Genomic DNA, 13467 nt, shown 5'->3' with positions numbered 1-13467 from the left:
AAATTAATTGAATTAAACTATAAAACATAGTGTATACATCTTGAGAGCCATGATTTTGAGATGGTTAAATGGAACAATGTGGCACTGATAGGCCAGATATGGCCAGAGTTTTCAGTTGTTGAGTTTGAAATGCTTCAAGAAGATGGTAATATTTTTGTGATCAGACTAAAAAGGAAATTATATGCTGGACACACCTAGCAAATCAGATAATTTCTGTGAAAAGGGAAAGAGAGCAAATATTTCAGTTTGTAGAAAACTTGTCAGAAAAGTGAAAGAGAAAGTTATCTTGCAGGAAGGCAAGAAAGGGATGAATACGTCAAATGAAATATCTTTAAAAGTGTTTGGGTGGGTGTAATGGAAGATTCTAACCTGTTTTTTTAAACTTGCAGCTCTGGGTTCTGCAAGGCTGAGAACCTGCTTGTGTTTTAGAATCAGAAGACATAAGCTAAATTCCACCAAGGGGCCAGAGATGCTGTTATCTGATGAAAGGACATCTGTGTACCAAGAACATTTAATCTTCCTGCTTGTTTTGGTCACAGACTGACAGAGGCCTAGCCTTGATGCAAAATAAACCATTGTATTCAAAGTGATAAGCTGAAAATTATGTTATTCGTTAGAAGCCTAGCATGCTAGCTTGCTTGCTTATCTTTCTTGCTGTGCTGGGAATAGGTGCTTGGGTAAGCAGTTTTTGGGTAATATAAGTCATGGTCCCGCTGCTGAAGTTTGAGACTCTCCAAGAGGTGGAAACATCTCTTAGCAAGAAGAAGAACTTCTGGAGTCCAGCCAACGTCCCGGTCAGGGGAGGTGGAGAAGCTGCTACCGGCGCCCTGAAAAGTGTGCAGTCGTTGCCTCGCTTTGGCAGTTTATGGGACCAGTCCAAGCGTTGATAAGTATAGTTGGGAAGGGCTTGCATATTGTAGTGTGAAATCAGCTTTTGAATTTGTAATAAACAATTGTATAAACTGAACTGCTCTCGGAGTGTGTGTCTATTTTCTTTCAGTAGCTCAAACACTGTGACCAATCTGAAACGAACAAAATGAGAGGTATAAGTTTACCCAAGACAATTGGCGCAGCGAGCAGGGTTGGTCTCAAGATGTTTCGCCGAAAGAAAGAGGTGAGCCCTGAGCAGTTCTTGATTCCTGGATGGACTTCCAAAGACGATGGGTTTGACATGTTAGCCAATACCCTGTCTTTGTTGGGACCACCCATTTGTTGGGATGAGAAGTTAGACCCATCAAGGGCACCTCTGGGAGAGCGGGTTGCCACTCTCCGAGAAAGAAAATTTCCTGATAAAAAGGGGACGCTGACGGATGGTTTTTGGTTGCTGGCCACAGCCTTACGCCACTCCGTTCAGCGTGAAGCAGAATCAGTTCAAAGAGAAGTAGAATCTCAGCGCAAGAGAAAGCAATTAGAGGAGGAGCTAGACACCATGCGACAACAATGTTCCATGATGAGCAAGATTGTTCGCATCAGTCAGGACAGAGCCAAAGAATGGGAAGATAAGCACGTCCAAACGATCTGCCGTAATATTAAACTCCGGTAGCAGCTCTATGCAGATAAGGAAAGGCAAGGAGAAGAACCCAATCCATATCGTATTCGTACCATGATAATGAATGGTGACGATCCTGATGTAATTGAAGATTGGGATGGGAATATCTGGAATGACAATGGTAATGATGCAGATACTCCCCAGCATGTGTCTAACATACTACCCTCTCCACCTGCTGTTCACGCCCGCCCTATAAGGCAGCAGACTTCCCAAACAGACGGAAGGGGGGATGATGTAAGGGTAGAGATGGAAGGGATAGATACCCCGGTCTCCCAAGTGGATCCAGGGGAAAATACCCAAACCACTGCTTACGCTCTATGGCCTACTCCCTCTACGGGATGGCCTCGACCTCCTCCCCTAGAGGAGGAGGTGGAGGGCCCTGCGGGCCAAAGTGGGAACAAGGGTCGGAAACTACTCTTTGCAGACGATGCCGCTTTAGTTGCCCATTCAGAGCCAGCTCTTCAGCGCTTGACGTCCTGTTTTGCGGAAACTGCCAAAATGTTTGGCCTGGAAGTCAGCCTGAAGAAAACTGAGGTCCTCCATCAGCCAGCTCCCCACCATGACTACCAGCCCCCCCACATCTCCATCGGGCACACAAAACTCAAAACGGTCAACCAGTTTACCTATCTCGGCTGCACCATTTCATCAGATGCAAGGATCGACAACGAGATAGACAACAGACTCGCCAAGGCAAATAGCGCCTTTGGAAGACTACACAAAAGAGTCTGGAAAAACAACCAACTGAAAAACCTCACAAAGATAAGCGTATACAGAGCCGTTGTCATACCCACACTCCTGTTCGGCTCCGAATCATGGGTCCTCTACCGGCATCACCTACGGTTCCTAGAACGCTTCCACCAGCGTTGTCTCCGCTCCATCCTCAACATTCATTGGAGCGCTTTCATCCCTAACGTTGAAGTACTCGAGATGGCAGAGGTCAACAGCATAGAGTCCATGCTGTTGAAGGTCCAGCTGCGCTGGGTGGGTCACGTCTCCAGAATGGAGGACCATCGCCTTCCCAAGATCGTGTTATATGGCGAGCTCTCCACTGGCCACCGTGACAGAGGTGCACCAAAGAAAAGGTACAAGGACTGCCTAAAGAAATCTCTTGGTGCCTGCCACAATGACCTCCGCCAGTGGGCTGATATCGCTTCAAACCGTGCATCTTGGCACCTCACAGTTTGGCGGGCAGCAACCTCCTTTGAAGAAGACCGCAGAGCCCACCTCACTGACAAAAGGCAAAGGAGGAAAAACCCAACACCCAACCCCAACCAACCAATTTTCCCCTGCAACCGCTGCAACCGTGTCTGCCTGTCCCGCATCGGACTTGTCAGCCACAAACGAGCCTGCAGCTGACGTGGACATTTATCCCCTCCATAAATCTTCGTCCGCGAAGCCAAGCCAAAAAGAAGAGAGATGGAAGGGATAGATACCCCGGTCTCCCAAGTAGATCCAGGGGAAAATACCCAAACCACTGCTTACGCTCTATGGCCTACTCCCTCTATGTGATGGCCTCGACCTCCAGAGGAGGGTATAGCATTAATTCGTCAACAGTCCCTGGCCTCTGCCTTGTATGCAGGGTGTTTGAGGATACACAGGGGGAGCCCTGATGAAGAGATATTCACGGCCGGAATGCATACCAGATTGGTTCGTTCCGCCCAACCCACTGCACGGGGGCTGGTTTTGTCCGTAACTAGTCCACTAATTGGGCACCCTGTGTCTGAGGCAGTGCATGCCTTATCTGGGCTTCAAGAATTAGAATTTGGAGGTAAAATCCACTCATGTACAACCCAGGTTAAATCAGACAAGCCGGATGAAAAGAGAGGGCCTGCTGCAAATAATGGAGCGACAAGAAAGGACCTTTGTCTAACCTTGTTAAAGTTAGGCGTACCTAAAAGTGATATTGATGGGAAACCTACTGCAGTCCTTTATGCCCTTTATAAGAGAAAAGCAGGGGAACATCATCCCCAGCTGCTGAGTGCTCCTGGCCCAGCTGTGCCCTCTGCTCCCTCTGCAGCTTCTATCGACCAGGCTTCTCCTGCTCCAGTTACCCGTGATGAGGTACAACAAATGGTTAACAAGGCTCTTATGGATAATAGTGCCATGTGGGCCTGGAAGCCCCCTAATCCTACTAAAGCATGAAGATGTGGGCAGGGCTCCCGTGTCTACTCCATTGAGATACGGGGGATACACGGGGACCCACGGCCCTACATACCGTTAACAATCCATTGGGGATTGGTCCTGGTCTTGGTCGATACCGGTGCGGAGCACTCGGTGATTCCGGGTAACCCCGACCTCTGGACTGGACCGACCTTTCGAATAGAGGGGTTGGGAGGAGTGGTCACCCTGGTAAAGGAAATAAAATTGATAGCCTTTCCCCTATCTGGTTACATGCCCTGGTGGCTGCTACTGACGAGTGTATCCTGGGTATTAATATGTTGGCCAGTACGGCCCTTAATACTAGCCAAGGGGGATTTGCATTTGGAATTCGGACTATTACAAAAAATCTAGTAGTGGGTCAGGCTAAGTGGGATCCTGTGATGGTGCCACCCCCCATGAAACCAGTGTGCATTCCACAATATCGTCTCCATGGAGGGCAAGAATAGTGCCACAATCGATGCTTTGCAAGAAGAAGGGGAAGTGAGGCCCGCAACATCGCCCTTTAATAGCCCTGCTTGGCCGGTCCAGAAGCCGGATGGCTCCTGGAGAATGACAGTTGATTATTACTTTTTGAACAAACGTGCCCCACCACTTGCTTCAGCAGGTCCGGACACTGTTACCCTTATTGAAAACATTGCTACTGGGAACTCAGGAACATGGTATGCTGTCATTGATCTCGCTAATGCCTTCTTCAGTATTCTTATAGTTGTACACTCACAGGATCAGTTCGCCTTTACCTGGAAGGAGTGCCAGTATACCTTCCACCGCCTCCCTCAGGGTTTTGTACACTCTCCCACTATTTGCCACAGCCTAATTGCCCGTGATCTGGAGACGGTGCCAGTATCGCCTTCCCTCTCAATTCACCATTATATTGATGATGTAATAATCCAAGGGGCCACGGAAGAGATGGTACAGAAAGCAGAACAAGAGGATGCCTGGTTTACTGATGGTAGCAGCCGGTGGGTGCAAGGAAAGGGAAAATGGAAGGCAGTGGCTTACCATTCCAAGTCAGGAACTCACTTATCAGAGGAGGGGGATGGTGGCTCCAGTCAGTATACTGAGTTGAAGGCAGTCACTTTACCACTAGATCCCCATGATCACCCTCTTTGCCTGTTTACTGATTCCTGGGCTGTGGCTAATGGACGTGGTATGGATGTCTGATTGGCAAAAGAATGACTGGATGATACATGACCGCCCAGTGTGGGGAAAAGAGTTGTGGCAGCTGTTCTGGGATGCTTCCCACCACCGTGGGATGCTTCCCACCACCGTGGGATGCCCATACTAATGTGGCAACTAACATGGCACAACATAATGCAGTTGCAGATCAGCTTGCCACTACCAGCCGTGCTGATAACGTCCCCCTGGCTCGATGGGCACATGAACCGAGTGGTCATTTGGTGGAGAAGGGATCAGCTATGTGAGCCCGAACACATGCTTTACCCGTCCATCAGGATGATGTCCGCGTGGTCGTGCGTACATGCCCAGAATGTCAACTTATGAAGTCCCATGTCGTTCCTCCCGGTCCGCATGGCCGAATAAAACGGGGTGCTCGCCCAGCTGCGGTTTGGCAAATTGATTACATAGGCCCTATGCCAGACTGTATGGGTAAACGTTACGTCCGAGTAATGATTGACACCTTTTCGGGCCTGGTTTTTGCCTTTCCCACCAAGACGGCTGACCAAGCTAGTACTATCCAAGGACTAAATCATTTAATTTCTCGTTATGATGTTCCAGAGGAGATTCAGTCTGATAACGGCTTGCACTTCTCCGGGAAGGCAATCTGTGATTGGGCAAATGACAACGGTATCTTATGGGTTCACCATTTTCCTTATTACCCGCAGGCTGCTGGGTTAGTTGAACGAATGAATGGCTTACTGAAGGAACAAATTCGTTTTTAACACCACTGGGAACCCTGAAGGGGTGGTGTCATGTGCTGCAGCAGACAGTCGACAATTTGAATCATCGCCCTTTAAAAGGAGAAACACCTTTCCACCGACTTCTTCACGCTTCTGAACTACAGCCTACTCCAGAGGAAAAACAATCATTTCGCCCCCACTCCTGAACTAGAGAATGCAGGACAAAAGGTATGGGTGGCACCACCAGGTATTGGCCCTCCTGTAAAAGGAGAAATAGTGACACCTGCCCAGGGTAACACTCGGTGGGTAGCTATTGAGGGACAGGATGATTTAGTCTGTCTAAACACTGAATGCTTACGGCATCATGAATGACATGTGTCAGGCTTCTTTGTTCCAGATCCTCCATTTTACGCTCCTGGTGATCTGGCTTAACAGCTGCTTTGGTGCCAACAATTGGATTTGTAATGACGAGGACGTTGCGAGTGAGTTGCCCGTGGAAGACACGGTCCGATGCATTACATCAAGGGATTCCTCGGTCACCCGCCTCAAGTGCAGCTTATATAAATATGTTATTGTTCAGCATGTTTAAAAATCTGTTCGTGAGCTCCAGTGTCTGGGTATTGTGGCCAACAAGGATAATGTGAGCCTTGGTTGGAATCCTTTTTCATGGTTAGCTGGTACATTTGGTGGGTTGGGCCACACTATTCTCTGTTGGTTGCTCGCTTTATTGCTTGTTTTTGTGATTATTGTAGTTTTAATTTCTCTTTTACGCTCTTTTTGTACTCTTATGCTTGTCAAGTCTCGTGTCTGACAGCCTGTGACCAAGGGGTGGAATGTAGTGGAAGATTCTAACCTGTTTTTTAAACTTGCAGCTCTGGGTTCTGCAAGGCTGAGAACCTGCTTGTGTTTTAGAATCAGCAGACATAAGCTAAATTCCACCAAGGGGCCAGAGATGCTGTTATCTGACGAAAGGACATCTGTGTACCAAGAACATTTAATCTTCCTGCTTGTTTTGGTCACAGACTGTCAGAGGCCTAGCCTTGATGCAAAATAAACCATTGTATTCAAAGTGATAAGCTGAAAATTATGTTATTTGTTAGAAGCCTAGCATGCTAGCTTGCTTGCTTATCTTTCTTGCTGTGCTGGGAATAAGTGCTTGGGTAAGCAGTTTTTGGGTAATATAAGTCATGGTCCCGCTGCTGAAGTCTGAGACTCTCCGGGAGGTGGCAACATCTCTCAGCAAGAAGAAGAACTTCTGGAGTCCAGCCAACGTCCCGGTCAGGGGAGGTGGAGAAGCTGCTACTGGCGCCCTGACAAGTGTACAGTCGTTGCCTCGCTTCGGCAGTTGGGACCAGTCCAAGCTTTGATAAGTATAGTTGGGAAGGGCTTGCATATTGTAGTGTGAAATCAGCTTTTGAACTTGTAATAAACATTTGTATAAACTGAACTGCTCTCGGAGTGTGTGTCTATTTTCTTTCAGTAGCTCAAACACTGTGACCAATCTAAAACGAACAAAATGAGAGGTATAAGTTTACCTAAGACAGTGGGATTGCCTGATGATAAGAAATGATAGAATACCTGTGGGGACCTTTGAGGTTGTAATGGGAGTTTGTCATTTAATTCCTTTGTTATTGTAGTCTCGGCTTCAATGATAAGACCTTTCACACTGGTTTCTCTGTGATGAATTTGCTTCTACCCATATTGGGGAATTGATACATGAGTCACTTAAAGACCAACTTGTCAGAATTCAGAATTAACATATTCCTATGAGGAAAAAGAAATGGCATGGTTCACAATCCTTGGTTGATGAGAGGTGTTGCAAATTTAGTCAAGGTGAAAAAAGACAGATATGCAGACAGTGAAATTGGGATGAACATGTGAGGAATGTAAAGGATTGTGGGAAAGATTCACATCCTTCAGTTTGCCTACTCTTGCTGTTTATATCAGAACAAGAACTGACCAGTTTGGGTTATCCATCATCATCTTCAATTCTTCCTTGATTAATTGAAGGCAGTGTTGGGAAAATCCTGAGATAATGATTCACCAGACAATTTTTTAATTTAGACATACCACACAATAACAGGCCCTTTCGGCCTTTGAGCCATGCCACCTAATTAGGTCCAATTGACCTACTACACTGATACATTTTGAATGGTGGGAGCACCTGGAGGAAACTCATGGAGACACTGGGAGCACATCCATACTCCTTACAGACAGCACTCTGAAGGGACATGGGAACAGGTCATCATTAGCTTTGCGCTTCCAGTGATTGGTGTTACAGTCTTAATGCTACAAGTCTTGAAGAGAGCACCTTCTTAATGTAACAAAATCAACCCAGAATTCTAACCATGCAGCCAACTACATCAGTCTCATTCACCAATCATTTGTTTCAGTGAGCAAAGCAATAAGAAACACTTGACTTGTTCTGAACAGCTTTGCAATCAAGTAATTGCTATTTTGTCTCAATACTTATACGTGATTTAAACAGCTTAAGATTTGAATTATGCACACAGAAAGAATTATTAAAATTGAAGTCACATGTACTGGATTGCCTTGGAGAAATGTCACTCCTCCCTCCATGTGCCAAAATTATCCCAAAAATTATGTTTCTTCCCAAGGCTCACTCAGCCAAAGGCTGCAAGCCATTAAACCGTCGGTTAGAAAATCAACCACATAGCTTTCTGAAGAGAAATACCAATAACTTCAATTGCCATATGAAAGGTTAAATGTTCTGACCCATAAAATCACACATCATTTGTCTTTGCATTTAAATAAAGAAACAATAATGTTCTGGACAGTGGAGTAGCCAGGTTTTGGCATTAGGGGGAATGAGACCACATAATAAAAGGCGTCGCGACTACGGCTATATGCACGTGCAATCACACATAGGTTTTGCAACCAGTGCACAAAGTCTCCCCTCCATCCTCCCCCCTCCCCACCACTACCCTCCTCTCCCATTCCTCTTCTTCCCTTCCTCTCTCCTCTCCTGTTTCTCTCCCCTTCTCTTCCTCCTCTCCCAACCCTTGCTTCTTTCCCCTCTCCTCCTGTTCCCTTCCCTCCCTCCTTCCTCTCTCCCCTTCCTTCCCTGCCTCCTCTCCCCTCCTCTAGACACTCCTCTTTCCCCACCTCTGTGCTTCTTTGAAAGAAACTATAAATGATTTTTATTTTATACCTCTCCCAACTCCTTGGAGTTGATGAACAACCATTAATGTTCCTGTAGAGTGTGTAAAACGTGGTAGACAATTTATAAAGAGCAAGTTCACACAAAAGAAAATGATCACACACTTGTGTGTTGATTACATCAGTCACAGGAAGCCCTGGCATGTTCTTACATTCAATGATACAGGGCAAAGCAATCTTTCCTTAGAAGTGTTTTCGATGATTCCTTGAGCCTGAAGTCTAATGGCATGGCACCAAGATAACAAACATCCTTGGCCTACTAGGTTGAGGGGAAGGTTCAGAGTCCGGACTCGGGCATCAGGAGATCCAGTCACTGGAGCTTCTGAGGCCCAACTCAGAATCCTCCCCTCATCCTATCTGAACTGTAGGGCACAATTTGCAATTCAGTTTTTAAACAAAACAAACATTTTACTCACAGCTCTCACTTCTCAGGTTCTCCCTCTCCAATTTATGGTTTGAACATAAATCTCAATTTTTTTCGTGCCCTGAGTTTGCGGCAATCCAGCTAATAGCCCAATCAGCAAGGAGCACACACAAGGAGACAGCAGGGCAGATCAGTGGCACCTGTTTTCGAACTGTGAGACCCCCCCCCCGCCCCCCAGCTAAGCCCCTCATTCTGGATCACTATTGCAAAGCCAATTCCAGGTAGGACATCTGTTTCAGTCTTCCTCAAATTCCCTTCCCTTCAGTCACCTATATAATGCTATGTTATCCCTACTTCCATTATTAAGTCTGTCAATATGTCCCTTAAGTAAATAAAATGCTACGGTTATTTCTCTTGATCTTTATTTCAAACTCCACTTTCTACACTAATGTCTCTGAGCCATTCTTTGAATGGTTTTATTCACCTTATCTCATTCCTTTATAATTATAAATATATTCAGTCATTCACCTCTCAATCTCCTCCATTCTGATGAAATCCAATGTTTCAATTAAAAAAAACTATTTATCTTTATTTTTCTCCATTAAATGCAATGTTTTAGCAAACCTATGTTCCACTCTCAGTTGCATCAACTGTATCGGGTCCATGGTCTTCCTTGAATTTTTATTAGAATCACTATTAGCTCACAGCTTCTTCATTTCAAACCTTATGGCACAAATTACAGTTCCAATTATCCTTGTGATTTAATGCCAGTTTTTTTTCCTGATTGTTCATGTGCATCACATTAGCAGCACTTTCTAAATTACTGAAAGCCAATATTTATTACAAAAGTTATGACCACATAAAACAATGGTTCTCAACCTTTTTCTTTCCACTCACATACCCTATGCCATAGGTGCTCTGTGACTAGTGAGGGATTGCTTAAGGTGGTATGTGAGTGGAAAGAAAAAGGTTGAAAACCACTTTTTAAAAAAATCTTACCTAATTGACTCGTTATGTGCAGGGTTTCATAATGCCAAAGGAAATGGGCCAATGACATTTTTTCCTCAAACAAAATATTTCAGTGACAATTGGGTCTAGAGCAGTGGTTCTCAACCTTCCCTTCCCACTCATATACCACCTTAAGCAATCCATTACTAATCACAGAGCACTGATGGCATAGGGATTACTTAAGGTGGAATGTGAGTGAAAAGAAAAAAAGATTTAGAACCACTGATATAGAAGAAGCTTAATACATTTCTTTGTGGAAGTCTGATATGGTGCATCGAGACAAAAAATTATAGACACATGCAGAGAGGAGAGAGTCCCAGAATTTCTCAAGTTAGACATTTAGTCACAGTATACCTCGTACACTATTCAATGCTTAATTACTTCCACACAGCCATTCCTTTCCATTCAAATAAATGAAGCTTCTGTTTTTGTGTCATGAGTTATTTGAGGGAAATGCTACTAAACTGCTGTAACTTCATCCACCCCTAGACTCCCTACAAAATATGGTCACATATTTCTGTTCATCAACATTAAAATATAGTATGGAGCTGATTTATATATGATAGCAATATGCTGCACTAGAATATGTTTCATGGATTTTCTCTCTGAGCTGCAGAGCTAATAAAGTGCTGACAAACAGGGAAAACCATACCCGGTCCAAAATAAAACGAAAGGTTCAAAATCAAACATGAGACCTGAATTAAACCAGACTTTCCCAATAAGTACAACGAAATGAATTAATCTTAAATTTAAAGACAGAAAAACATCAACATCACTCAGTATCATCTTCATAATGTTGCCATTGCAATTAATATACAATCCTTCCACAATACAGATTTTGTCTGTGCTGTGAACTATTTAAAAAAAAAGATAAAACCAACTGCTTTTACCTTTTTGAAAGCATCTATATTTGCTTTTATTAATATAATAGTGACAGGACAAATTGGTAGATGTATAGAGTCAAATGTATAGGGTTTAACTTTGGTAACTAAAAGTCTGTATTGGATTTTCACAATGTAATATACAACCAATTTACGTTGCCATCTCCCATTACAATCACATTCAGATCTTGTTCCAGGCATTTGATAGTTTTGCTCAGAAACCCTCACATCAGGAAACTGCAATGTTGGTTGGCTTCTTAGTTGAACAGATCTAATGTCACTCAATATCATCATGGTTTCTGTATGACCATGTACTTGCTTTTTCCCCATTGTACTTAATATGTCTAGTTAATAAAAATATAGAAATGTCATATTTAAAATTAAAATTTGTTCTATTTCATCTCTGGTGCTAATCTGTACCTAGAAACTCACCAAAACCAGTGTGACCATTCTCAGCAAAGTAGCTACTTGTTGAAATAGTTGTCTCTGATGACACAAGATGGTCTTCAATTCCACTTTGGACTTTAAGTTCAAACACTTTCAGTTGGATAACTTCCTGCAGATGTGTTTTTTAAGTTAACATCTTCTACTTGAAACATTCATTTCCCCTAAGAACTCTTCATCATTCTCCATTCAAGAAATAGGAATCCACCTGAAGTGCTAGAGTTAAATTTATATCCTTAATTAATTACATTTCCAACAAATTAACCTGCTATTTCATCGCATTTTGAATTGCCTTCACATTCTGATGAACTTGTCAAAATGTTTTATCACTGTGGCCACGTCGCAATCAAATAGATGATACACTTTCTGCATGAAAATCAAAACTTGATTCATTCCCGGCATCATGAGAATATAAAAATAGGATTCATTTTGTTCATTAACATGTTTGCTAATTTGCTTTATTGTTCATAAATCAAGACTGCAGAGTTGAGGAAGGCCAAGGAGCAAATAACTCACAGAAAAAAAAAATTAGTGAAGTGGAATGGAATGGTACAATTAAAGTAGCTACAAAACTTCATAAATATTTTAAATCATTTGCAAGTTTTAACAAGGCTCAAGTGAGAAGGCTGTAATCATTTGTGCTTCTAGATAAACTCCTCACAGCAACAAACTGAATGGTGCTTCCTAACATTGCTTAAAAATGCAGAAGTATTTTGTTTGGTAAACTTGTTGCAATGTGAGGAGAAAGATGTTTAAATTAAAATTTCATCACATTTGATTGACCATCTTTTTGTGAAAAGTGCATTTTATTTCAGAGATACAGCAGGTTTACTGGCCCTTCCAGCCCATGAGCCCATGCTGCCAAACTACACCAATTAACCGACACACTCCAGATTTTTTTGAAGGGTGGGAGGAAGGAAACCCACATGGCTCGCACCATCGTTCAAATCTTGTGTGAACTGCAATGGCTGACAATTATTTTTGTGATAATGACGACTTCAGTGCTCAATGTTCCAAGAGTTAATCAAGCTTCCCTACTCTCGGTCTTTCACCTTTGTTATGGCAGGGAGTGAATTTCCATCTGGTTCTCTGGTTCTTCATCTATATTTACACTTTTCTTTTTGCAGGTGTTCCATGGTTAAAAATGTGAACAGTTTCATTTTATATTCATAGTTTTATTTCAAGAAAGTAGTAAATGATTGGAATAAGTTCGACAAAGTAAAATAATGAGAAAACATAAATAAATAAATAATAATGAGTTTCCATCGGGTCTCTCAGTTTCTAAGGATGAAGAAACCAAATTTATGGTTCAGACTGATGATTGCTCTATCATATCAAAGAATGGTTAAAGATGAATGGATTTTACGATGAACTGCGTTTTTACCCTGCATCCATTCATATTTAATCACCCTCAGTTCTAACAAAATGTTGGAATAACATCACAGAAGAAAATTAAAGTATTTGTGAACCAGAAACCATGGATAGACAGTGAGCTTTGCCTTTTAATCAAAGATAGAGGTTTAGCCTTCAGATCTGGAGATCAGGTGTAATATGGATTAGCCAGGACCAAATTAGAGGGGAATCTCTCAGGCTAAACATATATACAAGCAGAAGATCAAAGAGCACTTTGTATTCTCAGACTCATGGCAGGGTATACAGATTATCACAGATTATAAATCATTTGGTATAGCGCCTGTTTCTCGCTTCGAGCCCCTACAACTCTCTGAGGAACTTATTAGTGTGCTTGTTTTGATTGAGAGAAAAAGGATATCCATTTCAAGGTACCTCTCTCAATTTCCATTGCAGATGTTTGGGCTATCTTTAGTAGGGTGAATGTACAGAAAGCAGCTGGACCAGATGGCATTCCTGGTCGTGTGCTTAGAACCCACACAAATCTGTTGGCTGGGGTCGTTTTGGACATTTTCAATCTGTCCCTGGCCAAGTCTGTTGTTCCAACAAGCTTTAAAATTGCCACATTTGTGTCTGTGCCAAAGTGCTCCACCACCATGAGTTTAAATGACGACC

The 13467-nt window shown here is 43.2% G+C and overlaps 1 protein-coding gene across 13 annotated transcripts in view; it reads right to left on the bottom strand.

Annotated features, from left to right (window-relative positions):
- The window catches only part of LOC138761991 (low-density lipoprotein receptor-related protein 1-like), a 1165126-nt gene that overhangs the window by 988577 nt on the left and 163082 nt on the right, over window positions 1-13467 (bottom strand). The window contains exon 2 of one of the 13 annotated variants that reach the window (XM_069935100.1): window positions 11431-11658. The exons of the other annotated variants lie outside the window; for them this stretch is intronic. The gene's annotated coding sequence lies outside the window, so the exon portion shown is untranslated. The remainder of the gene's footprint in view (window positions 1-11430; window positions 11659-13467) is intronic. 13 annotated transcript variants of the gene reach the window in all.

This window comes from Narcine bancroftii, chromosome 4 (assembly GCF_036971445.1).
Source record: "Narcine bancroftii isolate sNarBan1 chromosome 4, sNarBan1.hap1, whole genome shotgun sequence".
Lineage (NCBI taxonomy): Eukaryota > Metazoa > Chordata > Chondrichthyes > Torpediniformes > Narcinidae > Narcine > Narcine bancroftii.
The sequence above is the reverse complement of the archived record's forward strand: the minus strand, read 5'-3'. Positions and strand labels throughout refer to the sequence as shown.